Genomic DNA, 27664 nt, shown 5'->3' on the forward strand with positions numbered 1-27664 from the left:
GTGCTGTGTTTAAAGAGGTGGAGTTATGCAGATCTAAAACGCGTGGATTGCAGCAGCAGCAAGCCGAAAAGTGCAGGCATGTAAGGGATCTAGAGGTTGACAACATGTCTTCTTAACGGGAGTCCAGGAGCTCATCTCCACAAATGGACTTTTCAGGATCCTTGGGTGGCTCCGTAGTTTGAAACCAATTCTGGTTATCGCTTCTCGGCCTTTTGGCTAAGATCAAGTGTAGTATCTGTTCTTATCAGTTTAATATCTGATACGTCCCCTATCTGGGGACCATATATTAAATGGATTTTTAGAACAGGGAGATGGAAAAAGAGCTTGCTCTGTCCACTCCACGCATTGACCTGGTATTGCAGTATCTCCAGGACCGGTGCACCCCTTCTTTAATGCAGTTTCTAAAATCAGAAAGAATTGAATTCAATGTTTTTTGTTCATTTTGCTTGTTTGTCGGATTTTGGGATGGACTCTTTGGCTTTGCTTTTCTTCTCCTCATTGGATTTTTCATGTTCAAAGTTGCAGAAGCCAGATTACAAGCTCATTTTGGTTCAACTTCAGCAACTGTGCATTGCATTGCCATGTAATGTGATGCAATGCTATCTTTCTAGCTCTCCCTTTTTACTTCCTTTTGGATAAACAGACATATTAGGCAAGCATTTTGGAGCTTTCACCTAAATAACTACAGGTGGTGAGATAAGCTGCACAATATAATTGACCTTTCAGTATATTGTTGCACACACACCATCTATTTAGCAAATGCCCTTGTTATCAACAGCAGCCTTTTAAACTCACCTGAGCTAACAGGTATGTGCGCTGGTTACTCTGCTGCGCTTAAAATTTCTTTTTTGGTTTGCTACAATGCCTTTTCTGAAACGTTGTCTCCTTCTGCTGGAACACTGACTTCTTTCATTTAATGCCTACAGACTATAAAAGAGAACCCAACCCAAAAAGTTTGGTTGATTAGTCTGTGGCATTCTGTTAAACTGTTGCTTATGGCGGTCTCTGTGAGCTTCTCAGCGACATTCAGCCAGCCAGGTATCCTGCCTGCAGTAGATGGAATGTGGCAATGGAACGCTGGCTGCGCGTGTCATAATAGGCTCTGAGCCTTTATATACCTGTGCACAGCAGCAGCCACCTTCAGTCTGCTGCTGGACAGCCAGCAGCAGCAGCAGCAGGAGAGGTATGTAATCAGGAGCCCTCCTGCTAAGGGTAGACAGCTGCTCGTTCCACCCCACCCCCCGCCTTAATTGGTTCTCCTCCCTTCCAACGGTGTTGAGGCGGGTGGGAACAGCAGGGGGTGAAGGTGCTGTGTTTAAAGAGGTGGAGTTATGCAGATCTAAAACGCGTGGATTGCAGCAGCAGCAAGCCGAAAAGTGCAGGCATGTAAGGGATCTAGAGGTTGACAACATGTCTTCTTAACGGGAGTCCAGGAGCTCATCTCCACAAATGGACTTTTCAGGATCCTTGGGTGGCTCCGTAGTTTGAAACCAATTCTGGTTATCGCTTCTCGGCCTTTTGGCTAAGATCAAGTGTAGTATCTGTTCTTATCAGTTTAATATCTGATACGTCCCCTATCTGGGGACCATATATTAAATGGATTTTTAGAACAGGGAGATGGAAAAAGAGCTTGCTCTGTCCACTCCACGCATTGACCTGGTATTGCAGTATCTCCAGGACCGGTGCACCCCTTCTTTAATGCAGTTTCTAAAATCAGAAAGAATTGAATTCAATGTTTTTTGTTCATTTTGCTTGTTTGTCGGATTTTGGGATGGACTCTTTGGCTTTGCTTTTCTTCTCCTCATTGGATTTTTCATGTTCAAAGTTGCAGAAGCCAGATTACAAGCTCATTTTGGTTCAACTTCAGCAACTGTGCATTGCATTGCCATGTAATGTGATGCAATGCTATCTTTCTAGCTCTCCCTTTTTACTTCCTTTTGGATAAACAGACATATTAGGCAAGCATTTTGGAGCTTTCACCTAAATAACTACAGGTGGTGAGATAAGCTGCACAATATAATTGACCTTTCAGTATATTGTTGCACACACACCATCTATTTAGCAAATGCCCTTGTTATCAACAGCAGCCTTTTAAACTCACCTGAGCTAACAGGTATGTGCGCTGGTTACTCTGCTGCGCTTAAAATTTCTTTTTTGGTTTGCTACAATGCCTTTTCTGAAACGTTGTCTCCTTCTGCTGGAACACTGACTTCTTTCATTTAATGCCTGCAGACTATAAAAGAGAACCCAACCCAAAAAGTTTGGTTGATTAGTCTGTGGCATTCTGTTAAACTGTTGCTTATGGCGGTCTCTGTGAGCTTCTCAGCGACATTCAGCCAGCCAGGTATCCTGCCTGCAGTAGATGGAATGTGGCAATGGAACGCTGGCTGCGCGTGTCATAATAGGCTCTGAGCCTTTATATACCTGTGCACAGCAGCAGCCACCTTCAGTCTGCTGCTGGACAGCCAGCAGCAGCAGCAGCAGGAGAGGTATGTAATCAGGAGCCCTCCTGCTAAGGGTAGACAGCTGCTCGTTCCACCCCACCCCCCGCCTTAATTGGTTCTCCTCCCTTCCAACGGTGTTGAGGCGGGTGGGAACAGCAGGGGGTGAAGGTGCTGTGTTTAAAGAGGTGGAGTTATGCAGATCTAAAACGCGTGGATTGCAGCAGCAGCAAGCCGAAAAGTGCAGGCATGTAAGGGATCTAGAGGTTGACAACATGTCTTCTTAACGGGAGTCCAGGAGCTCATCTCCACAAATGGACTTTTCAGGATCCTTGGGTGGCTCCGTAGTTTGAAACCAATTCTGGTTATCGCTTCTCGGCCTTTTGGCTAAGATCAAGTGTAGTATCTGTTCTTATCAGTTTAATATCTGATACGTCCCCTATCTGGGGACCATATATTAAATGGATTTTTAGAACAGGGAGATGGAAAAAGAGCTTGCTCTGTCCACTCCACGCATTGACCTGGTATTGCAGTATCTCCAGGACCGGTGCACCCCTTCTTTAATGCAGTTTCTAAAATCAGAAAGAATTGAATTCAATGTTTTTTGTTCATTTTGCTTGTTTGTCGGATTTTGGGATGGACTCTTTGGCTTTGCTTTTCTTCTCCTCATTGGATTTTTCATGTTCAAAGTTGCAGAAGCCAGATTACAAGCTCATTTTGGTTCAACTTCAGCAACTGTGCATTGCATTGCCATGTAATGTGATGCAATGCTATCTTTCTAGCTCTCCCTTTTTACTTCCTTTTGGATAAACAGACATATTAGGCAAGCATTTTGGAGCTTTCACCTAAATAACTACAGGTGGTGAGATAAGCTGCACAATATAATTGACCATTCAGTATATTGTTGCACACACACCATCTATTTAGCAAATGCCCTTGTTATCAACAGCAGCCTTTTAAACTCACCTGAGCTAACAGGTATGTGCGCTGGTTACTCTGCTGCGCTTAAAATTTCTTTTTTGGTTTGCTACAATGCCTTTTCTGAAACGTTGTCTCCTTCTGCTGGAACACTGACTTCTTTCATTTAATGCCTGCAGACTATAAAAGAGAACCCAACCCAAAAAGTTTGGTTGATTAGTCTGTGGCATTCTGTTAAACTGTTGCTTATGGCGGTCTCTGTGAGCTTCTCAGCGACATTCAGCCAGCCAGGTATCCTGCCTGCAGTAGATGGAATGTGGCAATGGAACGCTGGCTGCGCGTGTCATAATAGGCTCTGAGCCTTTATATACCTGTGCACAGCAGCAGCCACCTTCAGTCTGCTGCTGGACAGCCAGCAGCAGCAGCAGCAGGAGAGGTATGTAATCAGGAGCCCTCCTGCTAAGGGTAGACAGCTGCTCGTTCCACCCCACCCCCCGCCTTAATTGGTTCTCCTCCCTTCCAACGGTGTTGAGGCGGGTGGGAACAGTAGGGGGTGAAGGTGCTGTGTTTAAAGAGGTGGAGTTATGCAGATCTAAAACGCGTGGATTGCAGCAGCAGCAAGCCGAAAAGTGCAGGCATGTAAGGGATCTAGAGGTTGACAACATGTCTTCTTAACGGGAGTCCAGGAGCTCATCTCCACAAATGGACTTTTCAGGATCCTTGGGTGGCTCCGTAGTTTGAAACCAATTCTGGTTATCGCTTCTCGGCCTTTTGGCTAAGATCAAGTGTAGTATCTGTTCTTATCAGTTTAATATCTGATACGTCCCCTATCTGGGGACCATATATTAAATGGATTTTTAGAACAGGGAGATGGAAAAAGAGCTTGCTCTGTCCACTCCACGCATTGACCTGGTATTGCAGTATCTCCAGGACCGGTGCACCCCTTCTTTAATGCAGTTTCTAAAATCAGAAAGAATTGAATTCAATGTTTTTTGTTCATTTTGCTTGTTTGTCGGATTTTGGGATGGACTCTTTGGCTTTGCTTTTCTTCTCCTCATTGGATTTTTCATGTTCAAAGTTGCAGAAGCCAGATTACAAGCTCATTTTGGTTCAACTTCAGCAACTGTGCATTGCATTGCCATGTAATGTGATGCAATGCTATCTTTCTAGCTCTCCCTTTTTACTTCCTTTTGGATAAACAGACATATTAGGCAAGCATTTTGGAGCTTTCACCTAAATAACTACAGGTGGTGAGATAAGCTGCACAATATAATTGACCATTCAGTATATTGTTGCACACACACCATCTATTTAGCAAATGCCCTTGTTATCAACAACAGCCTTTTAAACTCACCTGAGCTAACAGGTATGTGCGCTGGTTACTCTGCTGCGCTTAAAATTTCTTTTTTGGTTTGCTACAATGCCTTTTCTGAAACGTTGTCTCCTTCTGCTGGAACACTGACTTCTTTCATTTAATGCCTGCAGACTATAAAAGAGAACCCAACCCAAAAAGTTTGGTTGATTAGTCTGTGGCATTCTGTTAAACTGTTGCTTATGGCGGTCTCTGTGAGCTTCTCAGCGACATTCAGCCAGCCAGGTATCCTGCCTGCAGTAGATGGAATGTGGCAATGGAACGCTGGCTGCGCGTGTCATAATAGGCTCTGAGCCTTTATATACCTGTGCACAGCAGCAGCCACCTTCAGTCTGCTGCTGGACAGCCAGCAGCAGCAGCAGCAGGAGAGGTATGTAATCAGGAGCCCTCCTGCTAAGGGTAGACAGCTGCTCGTTCCACCCCACCCCCCACCTTAATTGGTTCTCCTCCCTTCCAACGGTGTTGAGGCGGGTGGGAACAGCAGGGGGTGAAGGTGCTGTGTTTAAAGAGGTGGAGTTATGCAGATCTAAAACGCGTGGATTGCAGCAGCAGCAAGCCGAAAAGTGCAGGCATGTAAGGGATCTAGAGGTTGACAACATGTCTTCTTAACGGGAGTCCAGGAGCTCATCTCCACAAATGGACTTTTCAGGATCCTTGGGTGGCTCCGTAGTTTGAAACCAATTCTGGTTATCGCTTCTCGGCCTTTTGGCTAAGATCAAGTGTAGTATCTGTTCTTATCAGTTTAATATCTGATACCTCCCCTATCTGGGGACCATATATTAAATGGATTTTTAGAACAGGGAGATGGAAAAAGAGCTTGCTCTGTCCACTCCACGCATTGACCTGGTATTGCAGTATCTCCAGGACCGGTGCACCCCTTCTTTAATGCAGTTTCTAAAATCAGAAAGAATTGAATTCAATGTTTTTTGTTCATTTTGCTTGTTTGTCGGATTTTGGGATGGACTCTTTGGCTTTGCTTTTCTTCTCCTCATTGGATTTTTCATGTTCAAAGTTGCAGAAGCCAGATTACAAGCTCATTTTGGTTCAACTTCAGCAACTGTGCATTGCATTGCCATGTAATGTGATGCAATGCTATCTTTCTAGCTCTCCCTTTTTACTTCCTTTTGGATAAACAGACATATTAGGCAAGCATTTTGGAGCTTTCACCTAAATAACTACAGGTGGTGAGATAAGCTGCACAATATAATTGACCTTTCAGTATATTGTTGCACACACACCATCTATTTAGCAAATGCCCTTGTTATCAACTGCAGCCTTTTAAACTCACCTGAGCTAACAGGTATGTGCGCTGGTTACTCTGCTGCGCTTAAAATTTCTTTTTTGGTTTGCTACAATGCCTTTTCTGAAACGTTGTCTCCTTCTGCTGGAACACTGACTTCTTTCATTTAATGCCTGCAGACTATAAAAGAGAACCCAACCCAAAAAGTTTGGTTGATTAGTCTGTGGCATTCTGTTAAACTGTTGCTTATGGCGGTCTCTGTGAGCTTCTCAGCGACATTCAGCCAGCCAGGTATCCTGCCTGCAGTAGATGGAATGTGGCAATGGAACGCTGGCTGCGCGTGTCATAATAGGCTCTGAGCCTTTATATACCTGTGCACAGCAGCAGCCACCTTCAGTCTGCTGCTGGACAGCCAGCAGCAGCAGCAGCAGGAGAGGTATGTAATCAGGAGCCCTCCTGCTAAGGGTAGACAGCTGCTCGTTCCACCCCACCCCCCGCCTTAATTGGTTCTCCTCCCTTCCAACGGTGTTGAGGCGGGTGGGAACAGCAGGGGGTGAAGGTGCTGTGTTTAAAGAGGTGGAGTTATGCAGATCTAAAACGCGTGGATTGCAGCAGCAGCAAGCCGAAAAGTGCAGGCATGTAAGGGATCTAGAGGTTGACAACATGTCTTCTTAACAGGAGTCCAGGAGCTCATCTCCACAAATGGACTTTTCAGGATCCTTGGGTGGCTCCGTAGTTTGAAACCAATTCTGGTTATCGCTTCTCGGCCTTTTGGCTAAGATCAAGTGTAGTATCTGTTCTTATCAGTTTAATATCTGATACGTCCCCTATCTGGGGACCATATATTAAATGGATTTTTAGAACAGGGAGATGGAAAAAGAGCTTGCTCTGTCCACTCCACGCATTGACCTGGTATTGCAGTATCTCCAGGACCGGTGCACCCCTTCTTTAATGCAGTTTCTAAAATCAGAAAGAATTGAATTCAATGTTTTTTGTTCATTTTGCTTGTTTGTCGGATTTTGGGATGGACTCTTTGGCTTTGCTTTTCTTCTCCTCATTGGATTTTTCATGTTCAAAGTTGCAGAAGCCAGATTACAAGCTCATTTTGGTTCAACTTCAGCAACTGTGCATTGCATTGCCATGTAATGTGATGCAATGCTATCTTTCTAGCTCTCCCTTTTTACTTCCTTTTGGATAAACAGACATATTAGGCAAGCATTTTGGAGCTTTCACCTAAATAACTACAGGTGGTGAGATAAGCTGCACAATATAATTGACCTTTCAGTATATTGTTGCACACACACCATCTATTTAGCAAATGCCCTTGTTATCAACAACAGCCTTTTAAACTCACCTGAGCTAACAGGTATGTGCGCTGGTTACTCTGCTGCGCTTAAAATTTCTTTTTTGGTTTGCTACAATGCCTTTTCTGAAACGTTGTCTCCTTCTGCTGGAACACTGACTTCTTTCATTTAATGCCTGCAGACTATAAAAGAGAACCCAACCCAAAAAGTTTGGTTGATTAGTCTGTGGCATTCTGTTAAACTGTTGCTTATGGCGGTCTCTGTGAGCTTCTCAGCGACATTCAGCCAGCCAGGTATCCTGCCTGCAGTAGATGGAATGTGGCAATGGAACGCTGGCTGCGCGTGTCATAATAGGCTCTGAGCCTTTATATACCTGTGCACAGCAGCAGCCACCTTCAGTCTGCTGCTGGACAGCCAGCAGCAGCAGCAGCAGGAGAGGTATGTAATCAGGAGCCCTCCTGCTAAGGGTAGACAGCTGCTCGTTCCACCCCACCCCCCACCTTAATTGGTTCTCCTCCCTTCCAACGGTGTTGAGGCGGGTGGGAACAGCAGGGGGTGAAGGTGCTGTGTTTAAAGAGGTGGAGTTATGCAGATCTAAAACGCGTGGATTGCAGCAGCAGCAAGCCGAAAAGTGCAGGCATGTAAGGGATCTAGAGGTTGACAACATGTCTTCTTAACGGGAGTCCAGGAGCTCATCTCCACAAATGGACTTTTCAGGATCCTTGGGTGGCTCCGTAGTTTGAAACCAATTCTGGTTATCGCTTCTCGGCCTTTTGGCTAAGATCAAGTGTAGTATCTGTTCTTATCAGTTTAATATCTGATACCTCCCCTATCTGGGGACCATATATTAAATGGATTTTTAGAACAGGGAGATGGAAAAAGAGCTTGCTCTGTCCACTCCACGCATTGACCTGGTATTGCAGTATCTCCAGGACCGGTGCACCCCTTCTTTAATGCAGTTTCTAAAATCAGAAAGAATTGAATTCAATGTTTTTTGTTCATTTTGCTTGTTTGTCGGATTTTGGGATGGACTCTTTGGCTTTGCTTTTCTTCTCCTCATTGGATTTTTCATGTTCAAAGTTGCAGAAGCCAGATTACAAGCTCATTTTGGTTCAACTTCAGCAACTGTGCATTGCATTGCCATGTAATGTGATGCAATGCTATCTTTCTAGCTCTCCCTTTTTACTTCCTTTTGGATAAACAGACATATTAGGCAAGCATTTTGGAGCTTTCACCTAAATAACTACAGGTGGTGAGATAAGCTGCACAATATAATTGACCTTTCAGTATATTGTTGCACACACACCATCTATTTAGCAAATGCCCTTGTTATCAACTGCAGCCTTTTAAACTCACCTGAGCTAACAGGTATGTGCGCTGGTTACTCTGCTGCGCTTAAAATTTCTTTTTTGGTTTGCTACAATGCCTTTTCTGAAACGTTGTCTCCTTCTGCTGGAACACTGACTTCTTTCATTTAATGCCTGCAGACTATAAAAGAGAACCCAACCCAAAAAGTTTGGTTGATTAGTCTGTGGCATTCTGTTAAACTGTTGCTTATGGCGGTCTCTGTGAGCTTCTCAGCGACATTCAGCCAGCCAGGTATCCTGCCTGCAGTAGATGGAATGTGGCAATGGAACGCTGGCTGCTCGTGTCATAATAGGCTCTGAGCCTTTATATACCTGTGCACAGCAGCAGCCACCTTCAGTCTGCTGCTGGACAGCCAGCAGCAGCAGCAGCAGGAGAGGTATGTAATCAGGAGCCCTCCTGCTAAGGGTAGACAGCTGCTCGTTCCACCCCACCCCCCGCCTTAATTGGTTCTCCTCCCTTCCAACGGTGTTGAGGCGGGTGGGAACAGCAGGGGGTGAAGGTGCTGTGTTTAAAGAGGTGGAGTTATGCAGATCTAAAACGCGTGGATTGCAGCAGCAGCAAGCCGAAAAGTGCAGGCATGTAAGGGATCTAGAGGTTGACAACATGTCTTCTTAACAGGAGTCCAGGAGCTCATCTCCACAAATGGACTTTTCAGGATCCTTGGGTGGCTCCGTAGTTTGAAACCAATTCTGGTTATCGCTTCTCGGCCTTTTGGCTAAGATCAAGTGTAGTATCTGTTCTTATCAGTTTAATATCTGATACGTCCCCTATCTGGGGACCATATATTAAATGGATTTTTAGAACAGGGAGATGGAAAAAGAGCTTGCTCTGTCCACTCCACGCATTGACCTGGTATTGCAGTATCTCCAGGACCGGTGCACCCCTTCTTTAATGCAGTTTCTAAAATCAGAAAGAATTGAATTCAATGTTTTTTGTTCATTTTGCTTGTTTGTCGGATTTTGGGATGGACTCTTTGGCTTTGCTTTTCTTCTCCTCATTGGATTTTTCATGTTCAAAGTTGCAGAAGCCAGATTACAAGCTCATTTTGGTTCAACTTCAGCAACTGTGCATTGCATTGCCATGTAATGTGATGCAATGCTATCTTTCTAGCTCTCCCTTTTTACTTCCTTTTGGATAAACAGACATATTAGGCAAGCATTTTGGAGCTTTCACCTAAATAACTACAGGTGGTGAGATAAGCTGCACAATATAATTGACCTTTCAGTATATTGTTGCACACACACCATCTATTTAGCAAATGCCCTTGTTATCAACAGCAGCCTTTTAAACTCACCTGAGCTAACAGGTATGTGCGCTGGTTACTCTGCTGCGCTTAAAATTTCTTTTTTGGTTTGCTACAATGCCTTTTCTGAAACGTTGTCTCCTTCTGCTGGAACACTGACTTCTTTCATTTAATGCCTGCAGACTATAAAAGAGAACCCAACCCAAAAAGTTTGGTTGATTAGTCTGTGGCATTCTGTTAAACTGTTGCTTATGGCGGTCTCTGTGAGCTTCTCAGCGACATTCAGCCAGCCAGGTATCCTGCCTGCAGTAGATGGAATGTGGCAATGGAACGCTGGCTGCGCGTGTCGTAATAGGCTCTGAGCCTTTATATACCTGTGCACAGCAGCAGCCACCTTCAGTCTGCTGCTGGACAGCCAGCAGCAGCAGCAGCAGGAGAGGTATGTAATCAGGAGCCCTCCTGCTAAGGGTAGACAGCTGCTCGTTCCACCCCACCCCCCGCCTTAATTGGTTCTCCTCCCTTCCAACGGTGTTGAGGCGGGTGGGAACAGCAGGGGGTGAAGGTGCTGTGTTTAAAGAGGTGGAGTTATGCAGATCTAAAACGCGTGGATTGCAGCAGCAGCAAGCCGAAAAGTGCAGGCATGTAAGGGATCTAGAGGTTGACAACATGTCTTCTTAACGGGAGTCCAGGAGCTCATCTCCACAAATGGACTTTTCAGGATCCTTGGGTGGCTCCGTAGTTTGAAACCAATTCTGGTTATCGCTTCTCGGCCTTTTGGCTAAGATCAAGTGTAGTATCTGTTCTTATCAGTTTAATATCTGATACGTCCCCTATCTGGGGACCATATATTAAATGGATTTTTAGAACAGGGAGATGGAAAAAGAGCTTGCTCTGTCCACTCCACGCATTGACCTGGTATTGCAGTATCTCCAGGACCGGTGCACCCCTTCTTTAATGCAGTTTCTAAAATCAGAAAGAATTGAATTCAATGTTTTTTGTTCATTTTGCTTGTTTGTCGGATTTTGGGATGGACTCTTTGGCTTTGCTTTTCTTCTCCTCATTGGATTTTTCATGTTCAAAGTTGCAGAAGCCAGATTACAAGCTCATTTTGGTTCAACTTCAGCAACTGTGCATTGCATTGCCATGTAATGTGATGCAATGCTATCTTTCTAGCTCTCCCTTTTTACTTCCTTTTGGATAAACAGACATATTAGGCAAGCATTTTGGAGCTTTCACCTAAATAACTACAGGTGGTGAGATAAGCTGCACAATATAATTGACCTTTCAGTATATTGTTGCACACACACCATCTATTTAGCAAATGCCCTTGTTATCAACAGCAGCCTTTTAAACTCACCTGAGCTAACAGGTATGTGCGCTGGTTACTCTGCTGCGCTTAAAATTTCTTTTTTGGTTTGCTACAATGCCTTTTCTGAAACGTTGTCTCCTTCTGCTGGAACACTGACTTCTTTCATTTAATGCCTGCAGACTATAAAAGAGAACCCAACCCAAAAAGTTTGGTTGATTAGTCTGTGGCATTCTGTTAAACTGTTGCTTATGGCGGTCTCTGTGAGCTTCTCAGCGACATTCAGCCAGCCAGGTATCCTGCCTGCAGTAGATGGAATGTGGCAATGGAACGCTGGCTGCGCGTGTCATAATAGGCTCTGAGCCTTTATATACCTGTGCACAGCAGCAGCCACCTTCAGTCTGCTGCTGGACAGCCAGCAGCAGCAGCAGCAGGAGAGGTATGTAATCAGGAGCCCTCCTGCTAAGGGTAGACAGCTGCTCGTTCCACCCCACCCCCCGCCTTAATTGGTTCTCCTCCCTTCCAACGGTGTTGAGGCGGGTGGGAACAGCAGGGGGTGAAGGTGCTGTGTTTAAAGAGGTGGAGTTATGCAGATCTAAAACGCGTGGATTGCAGCAGCAGCAAGCCGAAAAGTGCAGGCATGTAAGGGATCTAGAGGTTGACAACATGTCTTCTTAACGGGAGTCCAGGAGCTCATCTCCACAAATGGACTTTTCAGGATCCTTGGGTGGCTCCGTAGTTTGAAACCAATTCTGGTTATCGCTTCTCGGCCTTTTGGCTAAGATCAAGTGTAGTATCTGTTCTTATCAGTTTAATATCTGATACGTCCCCTATCTGGGGACCATATATTAAATGGATTTTTAGAACAGGGAGATGGAAAAAGAGCTTGCTCTGTCCACTCCACGCATTGACCTGGTATTGCAGTATCTCCAGGACCGGTGCACCCCTTCTTTAATGCAGTTTCTAAAATCAGAAAGAATTGAATTCAATGTTTTTTGTTCATTTTGCTTGTTTGTCGGATTTTGGGATGGACTCTTTGGCTTTGCTTTTCTTCTCCTCATTGGATTTTTCATGTTCAAAGTTGCAGAAGCCAGATTACAAGCTCATTTTGGTTCAACTTCAGCAACTGTGCATTGCATTGCCATGTAATGTGATGCAATGCTATCTTTCTAGCTCTCCCTTTTTACTTCCTTTTGGATAAACAGACATATTAGGCAAGCATTTTGGAGCTTTCACCTAAATAACTACAGGTGGTGAGATAAGCTGCACAATATAATTGACCTTTCAGTATATTGTTGCACACACACCATCTATTTAGCAAATGCCCTTGTTATCAACTGCAGCCTTTTAAACTCACCTGAGCTAACAGGTATGTGCGCTGGTTACTCTGCTGCGCTTAAAATTTCTTTTTTGGTTTGCTACAATGCCTTTTCTGAAACGTTGTCTCCTTCTGCTGGAACACTGACTTCTTTCATTTAATGCCTGCAGACTATAAAAGAGAACCCAACCCAAAAAGTTTGGTTGATTAGTCTGTGGCATTCTGTTAAACTGTTGCTTATGGCGGTCTCTGTGAGCTTCTCAGCGACATTCAGCCAGCCAGGTATCCTGCCTGCAGTAGATGGAATGTGGCAATGGAACGCTGGCTGCGCGTGTCATAATAGGCTCTGAGCCTTTATATACCTGTGCACAGCAGCAGCCACCTTCAGTCTGCTGCTGGACAGCCAGCAGCAGCAGCAGCAGGAGAGGTATGTAATCAGGAGCCCTCCTGCTAAGGGTAGACAGCTGCTCGTTCCACCCCACCCCCCGCCTTAATTGGTTCTCCTCCCTTCCAACGGTGTTGAGGCGGGTGGGAACAGCAGGGGGTGAAGGTGCTGTGTTTAAAGAGGTGGAGTTATGCAGATCTAAAACGCGTGGATTGCAGCAGCAGCAAGCCGAAAAGTGCAGGCATGTAAGGGATCTAGAGGTTGACAACATGTCTTCTTAACAGGAGTCCAGGAGCTCATCTCCACAAATGGACTTTTCAGGATCCTTGGGTGGCTCCGTAGTTTGAAACCAATTCTGGTTATCGCTTCTCGGCCTTTTGGCTAAGATCAAGTGTAGTATCTGTTCTTATCAGTTTAATATCTGATACGTCCCCTATCTGGGGACCATATATTAAATGGATTTTTAGAACAGGGAGATGGAAAAAGAGCTTGCTCTGTCCACTCCACGCATTGACCTGGTATTGCAGTATCTCCAGGACCGGTGCACCCCTTCTTTAATGCAGTTTCTAAAATCAGAAAGAATTGAATTCAATGTTTTTTGTTCATTTTGCTTGTTTGTCGGATTTTGGGATCGACTCTTTGGCTTTGCTTTTCTTCTCCTCATTGGATTTTTCATGTTCAAAGTTGCAGAAGCCAGATTACAAGCTCATTTTGGTTCAACTTCAGCAACTGTGCATTGCATTGCCATGTAATGTGATGCAATGCTATCTTTCTAGCTCTCCCTTTTTACTTCCTTTTGGATAAACAGACATATTAGGCAAGCATTTTGGAGCTTTCACCTAAATAACTACAGGTGGTGAGATAAGCTGCACAATATAATTGACCTTTCAGTATATTGTTGCACACACACCATCTATTTAGCAAATGCCCTTGTTATCAACAGCAGCCTTTTAAACTCACCTGAGCTAACAGGTATGTGCGCTGGTTACTCTGCTGCGCTTAAAATTTCTTTTTTGGTTTGCTACAATGCCTTTTCTGAAACGTTGTCTCCTTCTGCTGGAACACTGACTTCTTTCATTTAATGCCTGCAGACTATAAAAGAGAACCCAACCCAAAAAGTTTGGTTGATTAGTCTGTGGCATTCTGTTAAACTGTTGCTTATGGCGGTCTCTGTGAGCTTCTCAGCGACATTCAGCCAGCCAGGTATCCTGCCTGCAGTAGATGGAATGTGGCAATGGAACGCTGGCTGCGCGTGTCATAATAGGCTCTGAGCCTTTATATACCTCTGCACAGCAGCAGCCACCTTCAGTCTGCTGCTGGACAGCCAGCAGCAGCAGCAGCAGGAGAGGTATGTAATCAGGAGCCCTCCTGCTAAGGGTAGACAGCTGCTCGTTCCACCCCACCCCCCGCCTTAATTGGTTCTCCTCCCTTCCAACGGTGTTGAGGCGGGTGGGAACAGCAGGGGGTGAAGGTGCTGTGTTTAAAGAGGTGGAGTTATGCAGATCTAAAACGCGTGGATTGCAGCAGCAGCAAGCCGAAAAGTGCAGGCATGTAAGGGATCTAGAGGTTGACAACATGTCTTCTTAACGGGAGTCCAGGAGCTCATCTCCACAAATGGACTTTTCAGGATCCTTGGGTGGCTCCGTAGTTTGAAACCAATTCTGGTTATCGCTTCTCGGCCTTTTGGCTAAGATCAAGTGTAGTATCTGTTCTTATCAGTTTAATATCTGATACGTCCCCTATCTGGGGACCAAATATTAAATGGATTTTTAGAACAGGGAGATGGAAAAAGAGCTTGCTCTGTCCACTCCACGCATTGACCTGGTATTGCAGTATCTCCAGGACCGGTGCACCCCTTCTTTAATGCAGTTTCTAAAATCAGAAAGAATTGAATTCAATGTTTTTTGTTCATTTTGCTTGTTTGTCGGATTTTGGGATGGACTCTTTGGCTTTGCTTTTCTTCTCCTCATTGGATTTTTCATGTTCAAAGTTGCAGAAGCCAGATTACAAGCTCATTTTGGTTCAACTTCAGCAACTGTGCATTGCATTGCCATGTAATGTGATGCAATGCTATCTTTCTAGCTCTCCCTTTTTACTTCCTTTTGGATAAACAGACATATTAGGCAAGCATTTTGGAGCTTTCACCTAAATAACTACAGGTGGTGAGATAAGCTGCACAATATAATTGACCTTTCAGTATATTGTTGCACACACACCATCTATTTAGCAAATGCCCTTGTTATCAACAGCAGCCTTTTAAACTCACCTGAGCTAACAGGTATGTGCGCTGGTTACTCTGCTGCGCTTAAAATTTCTTTTTTGGTTTGCTACAATGCCTTTTCTGAAACGTTGTCTCCTTCTGCTGGGACACTGACTTCTTTCATTTAATGCCTGCAGACTATAAAAGAGAACCCAACCCAAAAAGTTTGGTTGATTAGTCTGTGGCATTCTGTTAAACTGTTGCTTATGGCGGTCTCTGTGAGCTTCTCAGCGACATTCAGCCAGCCAGGTATCCTGCCTGCAGTAGATGGAATGTGGCAATGGAACGCTGGCTGCGCGTGTCATAATAGGCTCTGAGCCTTTATATACCTGTGCACAGCAGCAGCCACCTTCAGTCTGCTGCTGGACAGCCAGCAGCAGCAGCAGCAGGAGAGGTATGTAATCAGGAGCCCTCCTGCTAAGGGTAGACAGCTGCTCGTTCCACCCCACCCCCCGCCTTAATTGGTTCTCCTCCCTTCCAACGGTGTTGAGGCGGGTGGGAACAGCAGGGGGTGAAGGTGCTGTGTTTAAAGAGGTGGAGTTATGCAGATCTAAAACGCGTGGATTGCAGCAGCAGCAAGCCGAAAAGTGCAGGCATGTAAGGGATCTAGAGGTTGACAACATGTCTTCTTAACGGGAGTCCAGGAGCTCATCTCCACAAATGGACTTTTCAGGATCCTTGGGTGGCTCCGTAGTTTGAAACCAATTCTGGTTATCGCTTCTCGGCCTTTTGGCTAAGATCAAGTGTAGTATCTGTTCTTATCAGTTTAATATCTGATACGTCCCCTATCTGGGGACCATATATTAAATGGATTTTTAGAACAGGGAGATGGAAAAAGAGCTTGCTCTGTCCACTCCACGCATTGACCTGGTATTGCAGTATCTCCAGGACCGGTGCACCCCTTCTTTAATGCAGTTTCTAAAATCAGAAAGAATTGAATTCAATGTTTTTTGTTCATTTTGCTTGTTTGTCGGATTTTGGGATGGACTCTTTGGCTTTGCTTTTCTTCTCCTCATTGGATTTTTCATGTTCAAAGTTGCAGAAGCCAGATTACAAGCTCATTTTGGTTCAACTTCAGCAACTGTGCATTGCATTGCCATGTAATGTGATGCAATGCTATCTTTCTAGCTCTCCCTTTTTACTTCCTTTTGGATAAACAGACATATTAGGCAAGCATTTTGGAGCTTTCACCTAAATAACTACAGGTGGTGAGATAAGCTGCACAATATAATTGACCTTTCAGTATATTGTTGCACACACACCATCTATTTAGCAAATGCCCTTGTTATCAACAGCAGCCTTTTAAACTCACCTGAGCTAACAGGTATGTGCGCTGGTTACTCTGCTGCGCTTAAAATTTCTTTTTTGGTTTGCTACAATGCCTTTTCTGAAACGTTGTCTCCTTCTGCTGGAACACTGACTTCTTTCATTTAATGCCTGCAGACTATAAAAGAGAACCCAACCCAAAAAGTTTGGTTGATTAGTCTGTGGCATTCTGTTAAACTGTTGCTTATGGCGGTCTCTGTGAGCTTCTCAGCGACATTCAGCCAGCCAGGTATCCTGCCTGCAGTAGATGGAATGTGGCAATGGAACGCTGGCTGCGCGTGTCATAATAGGCTCTGAGCCTTTATATACCTGTGCACAGCAGCAGCCACCTTCAGTCTGCTGCTGGACAGCCAGCAGCAGCAGCAGCAGGAGAGGTATGTAATCAGGAGCCCTCCTGCTAAGGGTAGACAGCTGCTCGTTCCACCCCACCCCCCGCCTTAATTGGTTCTCCTCCCTTCCAACGGTGTTGAGGCGGGTGGGAACAGCAGGGGGTGAAGGTGCTGTGTTTAAAGAGGTGGAGTTATGCAGATCTAAAACGCGTGGATTGCAGCAGCAGCAAGCCGAAAAGTGCAGGCATGTAAGGGATCTAGAGGTTGACAACATGTCTTCTTAACGGGAGTCCAGGAGCTCATCTCCACAAATGGACTTTTCAGGATCCTTGGGTGGCTCCGTAGTTTGAAACCAATTCTGGTTATTGCTTCTCGGCCTTTTGGCTAAGATCAAGTGTAGTATCTGTTCTTATCAGTTTAATATCTGATACGTCCCCTATCTAGGGACCATATATTAAATGGATTTTTAGAACAGGGAGATGGGAAAAGAGCTTGCTCTGTCCACTCCACGCATTGACCTGGTATTGCAGTATCTCCAGGACCGGTGCACCCCTTCTTTAATGCAGTTTCTAAAATCAGAAAGAATTGAATTCAATGTTTTTTGTTCATTTTGCTTGTTTGTCGGATTTTGGGATGGACTCTTTGGCTTTGCTTTTCTTCTCCTCATTGGATTTTTCATGTTCAAAGTTGCAGAAGCCAGATTACAAGCTCATTTTGGTTCAACTTCAGCAACTGTGCATTGCATTGCCATGTAATGTGATGCAATGCTATCTTTCTAGCTCTCCCTTTTTACTTCCTTTTGGATAAACAGACATATTAGGCAAGCATTTTGGAGCTTTCACCTAAATAACTACAGGTGGTGAGATAAGCTGCACAATATAATTGACCTTTCAGTATATTGTTGCACACACACCATCTATTTAGCAAATGCCCTTGTTATCAACAGCAGCCTTTTAAACTCACCTGAGCTAACAGGTATGTGCGCTGGTTACTCTGCTGCGCTTAAAATTTCTTTTTTGGTTTGCTACAATGCCTTTTCTGAAACGTTGTCTCCTTCTGCTGGGACACTGACTTCTTTCATTTAATGCCTGCAGACTATAAAAGAGAACCCAACCCAAAAAGTTTGGTTGATTAGTCTGTGGCATTCTGTTAAACTGTTGCTTATGGCGGTCTCTGTGAGCTTCTCAGCGACATTCAGCCAGCCAGGTATCCTGCCTGCAGTAGATGGAATGTGGCAATGGAACGCTGGCTGCGCGTGTCATAATAGGCTCTGAGCCTTTATATACCTGTGCACAGCAGCAGCCACCTTCAGTCTGCTGCTGGACAGCCAGCAGCAGCAGCAGCAGGAGAGGTATGTAATCAGGAGCCCTCCTGCTAAGGGTAGACAGCTGCTCGTTCCACCCCACCCCCCGCCTTAATTGGTTCTCCTCCCTTCCAACGGTGTTGAGGCGGGTGGGAACAGCAGGGGGTGAAGGTGCTGTGTTTAAAGAGGTGGAGTTATGCAGATCTAAAACGCGTGGATTGCAGCAGCAGCAAGCCGAAAAGTGCAGGCATGTAAGGGATCTAGAGGTTGACAACATGTCTTCTTAACGGGAGTCCAGGAGCTCATCTCCACAAATGGACTTTTCAGGATCCTTGGGTGGCTCCGTAGTTTGAAACCAATTCTGGTTATCGCTTCTCGGCCTTTTGGCTAAGATCAAGTGTAGTATCTGTTCTTATCAGTTTAATATCTGATACGTCCCCTATCTGGGGACCATATATTAAATGGATTTTTAGAACAGGGAGATGGAAAAAGAGCTTGCTCTGTCCACTCCACGCATTGACCTGGTATTGCAGTATCTCCAGGACCGGTGCACCCCTTCTTTAATGCAGTTTCTAAAATCAGAAAGAATTGAATTCAATGTTTTTTGTTCATTTTGCTTGTTTGTCGGATTTTGGGATGGACTCTTTGGCTTTGCTTTTCTTCTCCTCATTGGATTTTTCATGTTCAAAGTTGCAGAAGCCAGATTACAAGCTCATTTTGGTTCAACTTCAGCAACTGTGCATTGCATTGCCATGTAATGTGATGCAATGCTATCTTTCTAGCTCTCCCTTTTTACTTCCTTTTGGATAAACAGACATATTAGGCAAGCATTTTGGAGCTTTCACCTAAATAACTACAGGTGGTGAGATAAGCTGCACAATATAATTGACCTTTCAGTATATTGTTGCACACACACCATCTATTTAGCAAATGCCCTTGTTATCAACAGCAGCCTTTTAAACTCACCTGAGCTAACAGGTATGTGCGCTGGTTACTCTGCTGCGCTTAAAATTTCTTTTTTGGTTTGCTACAATGCCTTTTCTGAAACGTTGTCTCCTTCTGCTGGAACACTGACTTCTTTCATTTAATGCCTGCAGACTATAAAAGAGAACCCAACCCAAAAAGTTTGGTTGATTAGTCTGTGGCATTCTGTTAAACTGTTGCTTATGGCGGTCTCTGTGAGCTTCTCAGCGACATTCAGCCAGCCAGGTATCCTGCCTGCAGTAGATGGAATGTGGCAATGGAACGCTGGCTGCGCGTGTCATAATAGGCTCTGAGCCTTTATATACCTGTGCACAGCAGCAGCCACCTTCAGTCTGCTGCTGGACAGCCAGCAGCAGCAGCAGCAGGAGAGGTATGTAATCAGGAGCCCTCCTGCTAAGGGTAGACAGCTGCTCGTTCCACCCCACCCCCCGCCTTAATTGGTTCTCCTCCCTTCCAACGGTGTTGAGGCGGGTGGGAACAGCAGGGGGTGAAGGTGCTGTGTTTAAAGAGGTGGAGTTATGCAGATCTAAAACGCGTGGATTGCAGCAGCAGCAAGCCGAAAAGTGCAGGCATGTAAGGGATCTAGAGGTTGACAACATGTCTTCTTAACGGGAGTCCAGGAGCTCATCTCCACAAATGGACTTTTCAGGATCCTTGGGTGGCTCCGTAGTTTGAAACCAATTCTGGTTATCGCTTCTCGGCCTTTTGGCTAAGATCAAGTGTAGTATCTGTTCTTATCAGTTTAATATCTGATACGTCCCCTATCTGGGGACCATATATTAAATGGATTTTTAGAACAGGGAGATGGAAAAAGAGCTTGCTCTGTCCACTCCACGCATTGACCTGGTATTGCAGTATCTCCAGGACCGGTGCACCCCTTCTTTAATGCAGTTTCTAAAATCAGAAAGAATTGAATTCAATGTTTTTTGTTCATTTTGCTTGTTTGTCGGATTTTGGGATGGACTCTTTGGCTTTGCTTTTCTTCTCCTCATTGGATTTTTCATGTTCAAAGTTGCAGAAGCCAGATTACAAGCTCATTTTGGTTCAACTTCAGCAACTGTGCATTGCATTGCCATGTAATGTGATGCAATGCTATCTTTCTAGCTCTCCCTTTTTACTTCCTTTTGGATAAACAGACATATTAGGCAAGCATTTTGGAGCTTTCACCTAAATAACTACAGGTGGTGAGATAAGCTGCACAATATAATTGACCTTTCAGTATATTGTTGCACACACACCATCTATTTAGCAAATGCCCTTGTTATCAACAGCAGCCTTTTAAACTCACCTGAGCTAACAGGTATGTGCGCTGGTTACTCTGCTGCGCTTAAAATTTCTTTTTTGGTTTGCTACAATGCCTTTTCTGAAACGTTGTCTCCTTCTGCTGGAACACTGACTTCTTTCATTTAATGCCTGCAGACTATAAAAGAGAACCCAACCCAAAAAGTTTGGTTGATTAGTCTGTGGCATTCTGTTAAACTGTTGCTTATGGCGGTCTCTGTGAGCTTCTCAGCGACATTCAGCCAGCCAGGTATCCTGCCTGCAGTAGATGGAATGTGGCAATGGAACGCTGGCTGCGCGTGTCATAATAGGCTCTGAGCCTTTATATACCTGTGCACAGCAACAGCCACCTTCAGTCTGCTGCTGGACAGCCAGCAGCAGCAGCAGGAGAGGTATGTAATCAGGAGCCCTCCTGCTAAGGGTAGACAGCTGCTCGTTCCACCCCACCCCCCGCCTTAATTGGTTCTCCTCCCTTCCAACGGTGTTGAGGCGGGTGGGAACAGCAGGGGCTGAAGGTGCTGTGTTTAAAGAGGTGGAGTTATGCAGATCTAAAACGCGTGGATTGCAGCAGCAGCAAGCCGAAAAGTGCAGGCATGTAAGGGATCTAGAGGTTGACAACATGTCTTCTTAACGGGAGTCCAGGAGCTCATCTCCACAAATGGACTTTTCAGGATCCTTGGGTGGCTCCGTAGTTTGAAACCAATTCTGGTTATCGCTTCTCGGCCTTTTGGCTAAGATCAGGTGTAGTATCTTTCGAAAAGGCGGTTTTGGATGTTGGCCGCCCTAGTAGATTGATACATTATGCACACTGGGGTTTAGGCGCTTGTTAGTATGCCAGGTGGCTAATATAGTCATCTGGTGGAAAGCATGGCCCCCCAGGATCGACGCCATTGGGCCGGGGAAGATCGAAAGCCCGAAGTGTGAAGTGCCCCAGGAGTGGTGACCCTGGGGTGCCTTAACTCACTGGGATTGGGAACCCCACTTGAGTTTATGGCACATTTGCACAAGCACTTCAAATTTTCTTTCTTCGCACACACCCTTATTCCGGGCCTTCTGGCCTTAGGATGGGGAATTTTTCAATTCCCGGTCGAAGGTCCGGGCAGTATTATACTGTGAAACCTTCACTATTTATTTAATTTCTTTGTCACTGTGTGTCCACTTATTCACGTGTGTCACGTCCTACTAGGACTTTGTCGGGATGCGGTTCCCTTACGGGTTCCTCTCTTGGCAGGTCTAGGGGGGGAGTGTGTGGCCATCAGGTTCCGCTCCCCCCTGAACCCCCCCTGGCTCTCCTCTTTTGGGAGGAGAGCTTTGTTGGCTCCCCTCTTCCGGGAGGGGAGCACAGTCTTTGGCTCCCAGTGCCTTGCTCGGGTGAGAACTCGGGCAGGTGCTGGGGGTAAGATTGGGTCGCCTCTGGCTTCGGCTGGAGGTGGCTTTTTGTCCCTGTTCCTCGCTGTGGCCTTTTGGCTCGGAGGGACGGGGAATGGTTTGGGGGACCCTTCTCCTTTTGGAGAGGGTTTCAAGAAGACCAGCATCCTAGTGCACTTTTTTTGTGGCACTTGTCACTTTTTTAAGCGCACTCGGGTTTTGTACACGAATTCGGGCTTTCGATAAAAAAAAAAAAATCTGTTCTTATCAGTTTAATATCTGATACGTCCCCTATCTGGGGACCATATATTAAATGGATTTTTAGAACAGGGAGATGGAAAAAGAGCTTGCTCTGTCCACTCCACGCATTGACCTGGTATTGCAGTATCTCCAGGACCGGTGCACCCCTTCTTTAATGCAGTTTCTAAAATCAGAAAGAATTGAATTCAATGTTTTTTGTTCATTTTGCTTGTTTGTCGGATTTTGGGATGGACTCTTTGGCTTTGCTTTTCTTCTCCTCATTGGATTTTTCATGTTCAAAGTTGCAGAAGCCAGATTACAAGCTCATTTTGGTTCAACTTCAGCAACTGTGCATTGCATTGCCATGTAATGTGATGCAATGCTATCTTTCTAGCTCTCCCTTTTTACTTCCTTTTGGATAAACAGACATATTAGGCAAGCATTTTGGAGCTTTCACCTAAATAACTACAGGTGGTGAGATAAGCTGCACAATATAATTGACCTTTCAGTATATTGTTGCACACACACCATCTATTTAGCAAATGCCCTTGTTATCAACAGCAGCCTTTTAAACTCACCTGAGCTAACAGGTATGTGCGCTGGTTACTCTGCTGCGCTTAAAATTTCTTTTTTGGTTTGCTACAATGCCTTTTCTGAAACGTTGTCTCCTTCTGCTGGAACACTGACTTCTTTCATTTAATGCCTGCAGACTATAAAAGAGAACCCAACCCAAAAAGTTTGGTTGATTAGTCTGTGGCATTCTGTTAAACTGTTGCTTATGGCGGTCTCTGTGAGCTTCTCAGCGACATTCAGCCAGCCAGGTATCCTGCCTGCAGTAGATGGAATGTGGCAATGGAACGCTGGCTGCGCGTGTCATAATAGGCTCTGAGCCTTTATATACCTGTGCACAGCAGCAGCCACCTTCAGTCTGCTGCTGGACAGCCAGCAGCAGCAGCAGCAGGAGAGGTATGTAATCAGGAGCCCTCCTGCTAAGGGTAGACAGCTGCTCGTTCCACCCCACCCCCCGCCTTAATTGGTTCTCCTCCCTTCCAACGGTGTTGAGGCGGGTGGGAACAGCAGGGGGTGAAGGTGCTGTGTTTAAAGAGGTGGAGTTATGCAGATCTAAAACGCGTGGATTGCAGCAGCAGCAAGCCGAAAAGTGCAGGCATGTAAGGGATCTAGAGGTTGACAACATGTCTTCTTAACGGGAGTCCAGGAGCTCATCTCCACAAATGGACTTTTCAGGATCCTTGGGTGGCTCCGTAGTTTGAAACCAATTCTGGTTATCGCTTCTCGGCCTTTTGGCTAAGATCAAGTGTAGTATCTGTTCTTATCAGTTTAATATCTGATACGTCCCCTATCTGGGGACCATATATTAAATGGATTTTTAGAACAGGGAGATGGAAAAAGAGCTTGCTCTGTCCACTCCACGCATTGACCTGGTATTGCAGTATCTCCAGGACCGGTGCACCCCTTCTTTAATGCAGTTTCTAAAATCAGAAAGAATTGAATTCAATGTTTTTTGTTCATTTTGCTTGTTTGTCGGATTTTGGGATGGACTCTTTGGCTTTGCTTTTCTTCTCCTCATTGGATTTTTCATGTTCAAAGTTGCAGAAGCCAGATTACAAGCTCATTTTGGTTCAACTTCAGCAACTGTGCATTGCATTGCCATGTAATGTGATGCAATGCTATCTTTCTAGCTCTCCCTTTTTACTTCCTTTTGGATAAACAGACATATTAGGCAAGCATTTTGGAGCTTTCACCTAAATAACTACAGGTGGTGAGATAAGCTGCACAATATAATTGACCTTTCAGTATATTGTTGCACACACACCATCTATTTAGCAAATGCCCTTGTTATCAACAGCAGCCTTTTAAACTCACCTGAGCTAACAGGTATGTGCGCTGGTTACTCTGCTGCGCTTAAAATTTCTTTTTTGGTTTGCTACAATGCCTTTTCTGAAACGTTGTCTCCTTCTGCTGGAACACTGACTTCTTTCATTTAATGCCTGCAGACTATAAAAGAGAACCCAACCCAAAAAGTTTGGTTGATTAGTCTGTGGCATTCTGTTAAACTGTTGCTTATGGCGGTCTCTGTGAGCTTCTCAGCGACATTCAGCCAGCCAGGTATCCTGCCTGCAGTAGATGGAATGTGGCAATGGAACGCTGGCTGCGCGTGTCATAATAGGCTCTGAGCCTTTATATACCTGTGCACAGCAGCAGCCACCTTCAGTCTGCTGCTGGACAGCCAGCAGCAGCAGCAGCAGGAGAGGTATGTAATCAGGAGCCCTCCTGCTAAGGGTAGATAGACAGCTGCTCGTTCCACCCCACCCCCCGCCTTAATTGGTTCTCCTCCCTTCCAACGGTGTTGAGGCGGGTGGGAACAGCAGGGGGTGAAGGTGCTGTGTTTAAAGAGGTGGAGTTATGCAGATCTAAAATGCGTGGATTGCAGCAGCAGCAAGCCGAAAAGTGCAGGCATGTAAGGGATCTAGAGGTTGACAACATGTCTTCTTAACGGGAGTCCAGGAGCTCATCTCCACAAATGGACTTTTCAGGATCCTTGGGTGGCTCCGTAGTTTGAAACCAATTCTGGTTATCGCTTCTCGGCCTTTTGGCTAAGATCAAGTGTAGTATCTGTTCTTATCAGTTTAATATCTGATACGTCCCCTATCTGGGGACCATATATTAAATGGATTTTTAGAACAGGGAGATGGAAAAAGAGCTTGCTCTGTCCACTCCACGCATTGACCTGGTATTGCAGTATCTCCAGGACCGGTGCACCCCTTCTTTAATGCAGTTTCTAAAATCAGAAAGAATTGAATTCAATGTTTTTTGTTCATTTTGCTTGTTTGTCGGATTTTGGGATGGACTCTTTGGCTTTGCTTTTCTTCTCCTCATTGGATTTTTCATGTTCAAAGTTGCAGAAGCCAGATTACAAGCTCATTTTGGTTCAACTTCAGCAACTGTGCATTGCATTGCCATGTAATGTGATGCAATGCTATCTTTCTAGCTCTCCCTTTTTACTTCCTTTTGGATAAACAGACATGTTAGGCAAGCATTTTGGAGCTTTCACCTAAATAACTACAGGTGGTGAGATAAGCTGCACAATATAATTGACCTTTCAGTATATTGTTGCACACACACCATCTATTTATCAAATGCCCTTGTTATCAACAGCAGCCTTTTAAACTCACCTGAGCTAACAGGTATGTGCGCTGGTTACTCTGCTGCGCTTAAAATTTCTTTTTTGGTTTGCTACAATGCCTTTTCTGAAACGTTGTCTCCTTCTGCTGGAACACTGACTTCTTTCATTTAATGCCTGCAGACTATAAAAGAGAACCCAACCCAAAAAGTTTGGTTGATTAGTCTGTGGCATTCTGTTAAACTGTTGCTTATGGCGGTCTCTGTGAGCTTCTCAGCGACATTCAGCCAGCCAGGTATCCTGCCTGCAGTAGATGGAATGTGGCAATGGAACGCTGGCTGCGCATGTCATAATAGGCTCTGAGCCTTTATATACCTGTGCACAGCAACAGCCACCTTCAGTCTGCTGCTGGACAGCCAGCAGCAGCAGCAGCAGGAGAGGTATGTAATCAGGAGCCCTCCTGCTAAGGGTAGACAGCTGCTCGTTCCACCCCACCCCCCGCCTTAATTGGTTCTCCTCCCTTCCAACGGTGTTGAGGCGGGTGGGAACAGCAGGGGGTGAAGGTGCTGTGTTTAAAGAGGTGGAGTTATGCAGATCTAAAACGCGTGGATTGCAGCAGCAGCAAGCCGAAAAGTGCAGGCATGTAAGGGATCTAGAGGTTGACAACATGTCTTCTTAACGGGAGTCCAGGAGCTCATCTCCACAAATGGACTTTTCAGGATCCTTGGGTGGCTCCGTAGTTTGAAACCAATTCTGGTTATCGCTTCTCGGCCTTTTGGCTAAGATCAAGTGTAGTATCTGTTCTTATCAGTTTAATATCTGATACGTCCCCTATCTGGGGACCATATATTAAATGGATTTTTAGAACAGGGAGATGGAAAAAGAGCTTGCTCTGTCCACTCCACGCATTGACCTGGTATTGCAGTATCTCCAGGACCGGTGCACCCCTTCTTTAATGCAGTTTCTAAAATCAGAAAGAATTGAATTCAATGTTTTTTGTTCATTTTGCTTGTTTGTCGGATTTTGGGATGGACTCTTTGGCTTTGCTTTTCTTCTCCTCATTGGATTTTTCATGTTCAAAGTTGCAGAAGCCAGATTACAAGCTCATTTTGGTTCAACTTCAGCAACTGTGCATTGCATTGCCATGTAATGTGATGCAATGCTATCTTTCTAGCTCTCCCTTTTTACTTCCTTTTGGATAAACAGACATGTTAGGCAAGCATTTTGGAGCTTTCACCTAAATAACTACAGGTGGTGAGATAAGCTGCACAATATAATTGACCTTTCAGTATATTGTTGCACACACACCATCTATTTAGCAAATGCCCTTGTTATCAACAGCAGCCTTTTAAACTCACCTGAGCTAACAGGTATGTGCGCTGGTTACTCTGCTGCGCTTAAAATTTCTTTTTTGGTTTGCTACAATGCCTTTTCTGAAACGTTGTCTCCTTCTGCTGGAACACTGACTTCTTTCATTTAATGCCTGCAGACTATAAAAGAGAACCCAACCCAAAAAGTTTGGTTGATTAGTCTGTGGCATTCTGTTAAACTGTTGCTTATGGCGGTCTCTGTGAGCTTCTCAGCGACATTCAGCCAGCCAGGTATCCTGCCTGCAGTAGATGGAATGTGGCAATGGAACGCTGTCTGCGCGTGTCATAATAGGCTCTGAGCCTTTATATACCTGTGCACAGCAACAGCCACCTTCAGTCTGCTGCTGGACAGCCAGCAGCAGCAGCAGCAGGAGAGGTATGTAATCAGGAGCCCTCCTGCTAAGGGTAGACAGCTGCTCGTTCCACCCCACCCCCCGCCTTAATTGGTTCTCCTCCCTTCCAACGGTGTTGAGGCGGGTGGGAACAGCAGGGGGTGAAGGTGCTGTGTTTAAAGAGGTGGAGTAATGCAGATCTAAAACGCGTGGATTGCAGCAGCAGCAAGCCAAAAAGTGCAGGCATGTAAGGGATCTAGAGGTTGACAACATGTCTTCTTAACGGGAGTCCAGGAGCTCATCTCCACAAATGGACTTTTCAGGATCCTTGGGTGGCTCCGTAGTTTGAAACCAATTCTGGTTATCGCTTCTCGGCCTTTTGGCTAAGATCAAGTGTAGTATCTGTTCTTATCAGTTTAATATCTGATACGTCCCCTATCTGGGGACCATATATTAAATGGATTTTTAGAACAGGGAGATGGAAAAAGAGCTTGCTCTGTCCACTCCACGCATTGACCTGGTATTGCAGTATCTCCAGGACCGGTGCACCCCTTCTTTAATGCAGTTTCTAAAATCAGAAAGAATTGAATTCAATGTTTTTTGTTCATTTTGCTTGTTTGTCGGATTTTGGGATGGACTCTTTGGCTTTGCTTTTCTTCTCCTCATTGGATTTTTCATGTTCAAAGTTGCAGAAGCCAGATTACAAGCTCATTTTGGTTCAACTTCAGCAACTGTGCATTGCATTGCCATGTAATGTGATGCAATGCTATCTTTCTAGCTCTCCCTTTTTACTTCCTTTTGGATAAACAGACATATTAGGCAAGCATTTTGGAG

The 27664-nt window shown here is 45.1% G+C and overlaps 21 non-coding genes across 21 annotated transcripts; all 21 read left to right on the plus strand.

Moving 5' to 3' along the window:
* The first annotated feature begins 196 nt into the window (after positions 1 to 196).
* LOC141176513 (U2 spliceosomal RNA) lies at positions 197 to 387 on the plus strand. Its single transcript, XR_012253193.1, has one exon. It is a non-coding gene; the product is annotated as a U2 spliceosomal RNA (small nuclear RNA).
* Positions 388 to 1502: 1115 nt separating this feature from the next.
* Positions 1503 to 1693, plus strand: LOC141176514 (U2 spliceosomal RNA). Its single transcript, XR_012253194.1, has one exon. It is a non-coding gene; the product is annotated as a U2 spliceosomal RNA (small nuclear RNA).
* A 1115-nt stretch (positions 1694 to 2808) lies between these two features.
* On the plus strand, positions 2809 to 2999 carry LOC141176515 (U2 spliceosomal RNA). Its single transcript, XR_012253195.1, has one exon. It is a non-coding gene; the product is annotated as a U2 spliceosomal RNA (small nuclear RNA).
* Positions 3000 to 4114: 1115 nt separating this feature from the next.
* On the plus strand, positions 4115 to 4305 carry LOC141176517 (U2 spliceosomal RNA). The gene has a single exon (XR_012253197.1). It is a non-coding gene; the product is annotated as a U2 spliceosomal RNA (small nuclear RNA).
* A 1115-nt stretch (positions 4306 to 5420) lies between these two features.
* LOC141177528 (U2 spliceosomal RNA) lies at positions 5421 to 5611 on the plus strand. Its single transcript, XR_012254114.1, has one exon. It is a non-coding gene; the product is annotated as a U2 spliceosomal RNA (small nuclear RNA).
* Positions 5612 to 6726: 1115 nt separating this feature from the next.
* On the plus strand, positions 6727 to 6917 carry LOC141176518 (U2 spliceosomal RNA). The gene has a single exon (XR_012253198.1). It is a non-coding gene; the product is annotated as a U2 spliceosomal RNA (small nuclear RNA).
* Positions 6918 to 8032: 1115 nt separating this feature from the next.
* On the plus strand, positions 8033 to 8223 carry LOC141177529 (U2 spliceosomal RNA). Its single transcript, XR_012254115.1, has one exon. It is a non-coding gene; the product is annotated as a U2 spliceosomal RNA (small nuclear RNA).
* Positions 8224 to 9338: 1115 nt separating this feature from the next.
* On the plus strand, positions 9339 to 9529 carry LOC141176519 (U2 spliceosomal RNA). The gene has a single exon (XR_012253199.1). It is a non-coding gene; the product is annotated as a U2 spliceosomal RNA (small nuclear RNA).
* A 1115-nt stretch (positions 9530 to 10644) lies between these two features.
* Positions 10645 to 10835, plus strand: LOC141176521 (U2 spliceosomal RNA). Its single transcript, XR_012253200.1, has one exon. It is a non-coding gene; the product is annotated as a U2 spliceosomal RNA (small nuclear RNA).
* A 1115-nt stretch (positions 10836 to 11950) lies between these two features.
* LOC141176522 (U2 spliceosomal RNA) lies at positions 11951 to 12141 on the plus strand. Its single transcript, XR_012253201.1, has one exon. It is a non-coding gene; the product is annotated as a U2 spliceosomal RNA (small nuclear RNA).
* Positions 12142 to 13256: 1115 nt separating this feature from the next.
* Positions 13257 to 13447, plus strand: LOC141176523 (U2 spliceosomal RNA). The gene has a single exon (XR_012253202.1). It is a non-coding gene; the product is annotated as a U2 spliceosomal RNA (small nuclear RNA).
* Positions 13448 to 14562: 1115 nt separating this feature from the next.
* Positions 14563 to 14753, plus strand: LOC141177315 (U2 spliceosomal RNA). Its single transcript, XR_012253920.1, has one exon. It is a non-coding gene; the product is annotated as a U2 spliceosomal RNA (small nuclear RNA).
* A 1115-nt stretch (positions 14754 to 15868) lies between these two features.
* On the plus strand, positions 15869 to 16059 carry LOC141176524 (U2 spliceosomal RNA). The gene has a single exon (XR_012253203.1). It is a non-coding gene; the product is annotated as a U2 spliceosomal RNA (small nuclear RNA).
* Positions 16060 to 17174: 1115 nt separating this feature from the next.
* Positions 17175 to 17365, plus strand: LOC141177580 (U2 spliceosomal RNA). Its single transcript, XR_012254162.1, has one exon. It is a non-coding gene; the product is annotated as a U2 spliceosomal RNA (small nuclear RNA).
* A 1115-nt stretch (positions 17366 to 18480) lies between these two features.
* LOC141176525 (U2 spliceosomal RNA) lies at positions 18481 to 18671 on the plus strand. Its single transcript, XR_012253204.1, has one exon. It is a non-coding gene; the product is annotated as a U2 spliceosomal RNA (small nuclear RNA).
* Positions 18672 to 19786: 1115 nt separating this feature from the next.
* Positions 19787 to 19977, plus strand: LOC141176526 (U2 spliceosomal RNA). The gene has a single exon (XR_012253205.1). It is a non-coding gene; the product is annotated as a U2 spliceosomal RNA (small nuclear RNA).
* A 1994-nt stretch (positions 19978 to 21971) lies between these two features.
* On the plus strand, positions 21972 to 22156 carry LOC141177799 (U2 spliceosomal RNA). The gene has a single exon (XR_012254348.1). It is a non-coding gene; the product is annotated as a U2 spliceosomal RNA (small nuclear RNA).
* Positions 22157 to 23271: 1115 nt separating this feature from the next.
* On the plus strand, positions 23272 to 23462 carry LOC141176527 (U2 spliceosomal RNA). The gene has a single exon (XR_012253206.1). It is a non-coding gene; the product is annotated as a U2 spliceosomal RNA (small nuclear RNA).
* Positions 23463 to 24581: 1119 nt separating this feature from the next.
* On the plus strand, positions 24582 to 24772 carry LOC141176529 (U2 spliceosomal RNA). Its single transcript, XR_012253208.1, has one exon. It is a non-coding gene; the product is annotated as a U2 spliceosomal RNA (small nuclear RNA).
* A 1115-nt stretch (positions 24773 to 25887) lies between these two features.
* On the plus strand, positions 25888 to 26078 carry LOC141176530 (U2 spliceosomal RNA). The gene has a single exon (XR_012253209.1). It is a non-coding gene; the product is annotated as a U2 spliceosomal RNA (small nuclear RNA).
* A 1115-nt stretch (positions 26079 to 27193) lies between these two features.
* Positions 27194 to 27384, plus strand: LOC141176532 (U2 spliceosomal RNA). The gene has a single exon (XR_012253210.1). It is a non-coding gene; the product is annotated as a U2 spliceosomal RNA (small nuclear RNA).
* Positions 27385 to 27664: the final 280 nt, after the last annotated feature.

The sequence above is a fragment of the Phyllobates terribilis genome, unplaced genomic scaffold (assembly GCF_046119375.1).
Source record: "Phyllobates terribilis strain yellow unplaced genomic scaffold, ASM4611937v1 Scaffold_27__1_contigs__length_16484149, whole genome shotgun sequence".
Taxonomy (NCBI): Eukaryota; Metazoa; Chordata; class Amphibia; order Anura; family Dendrobatidae; genus Phyllobates; species Phyllobates terribilis.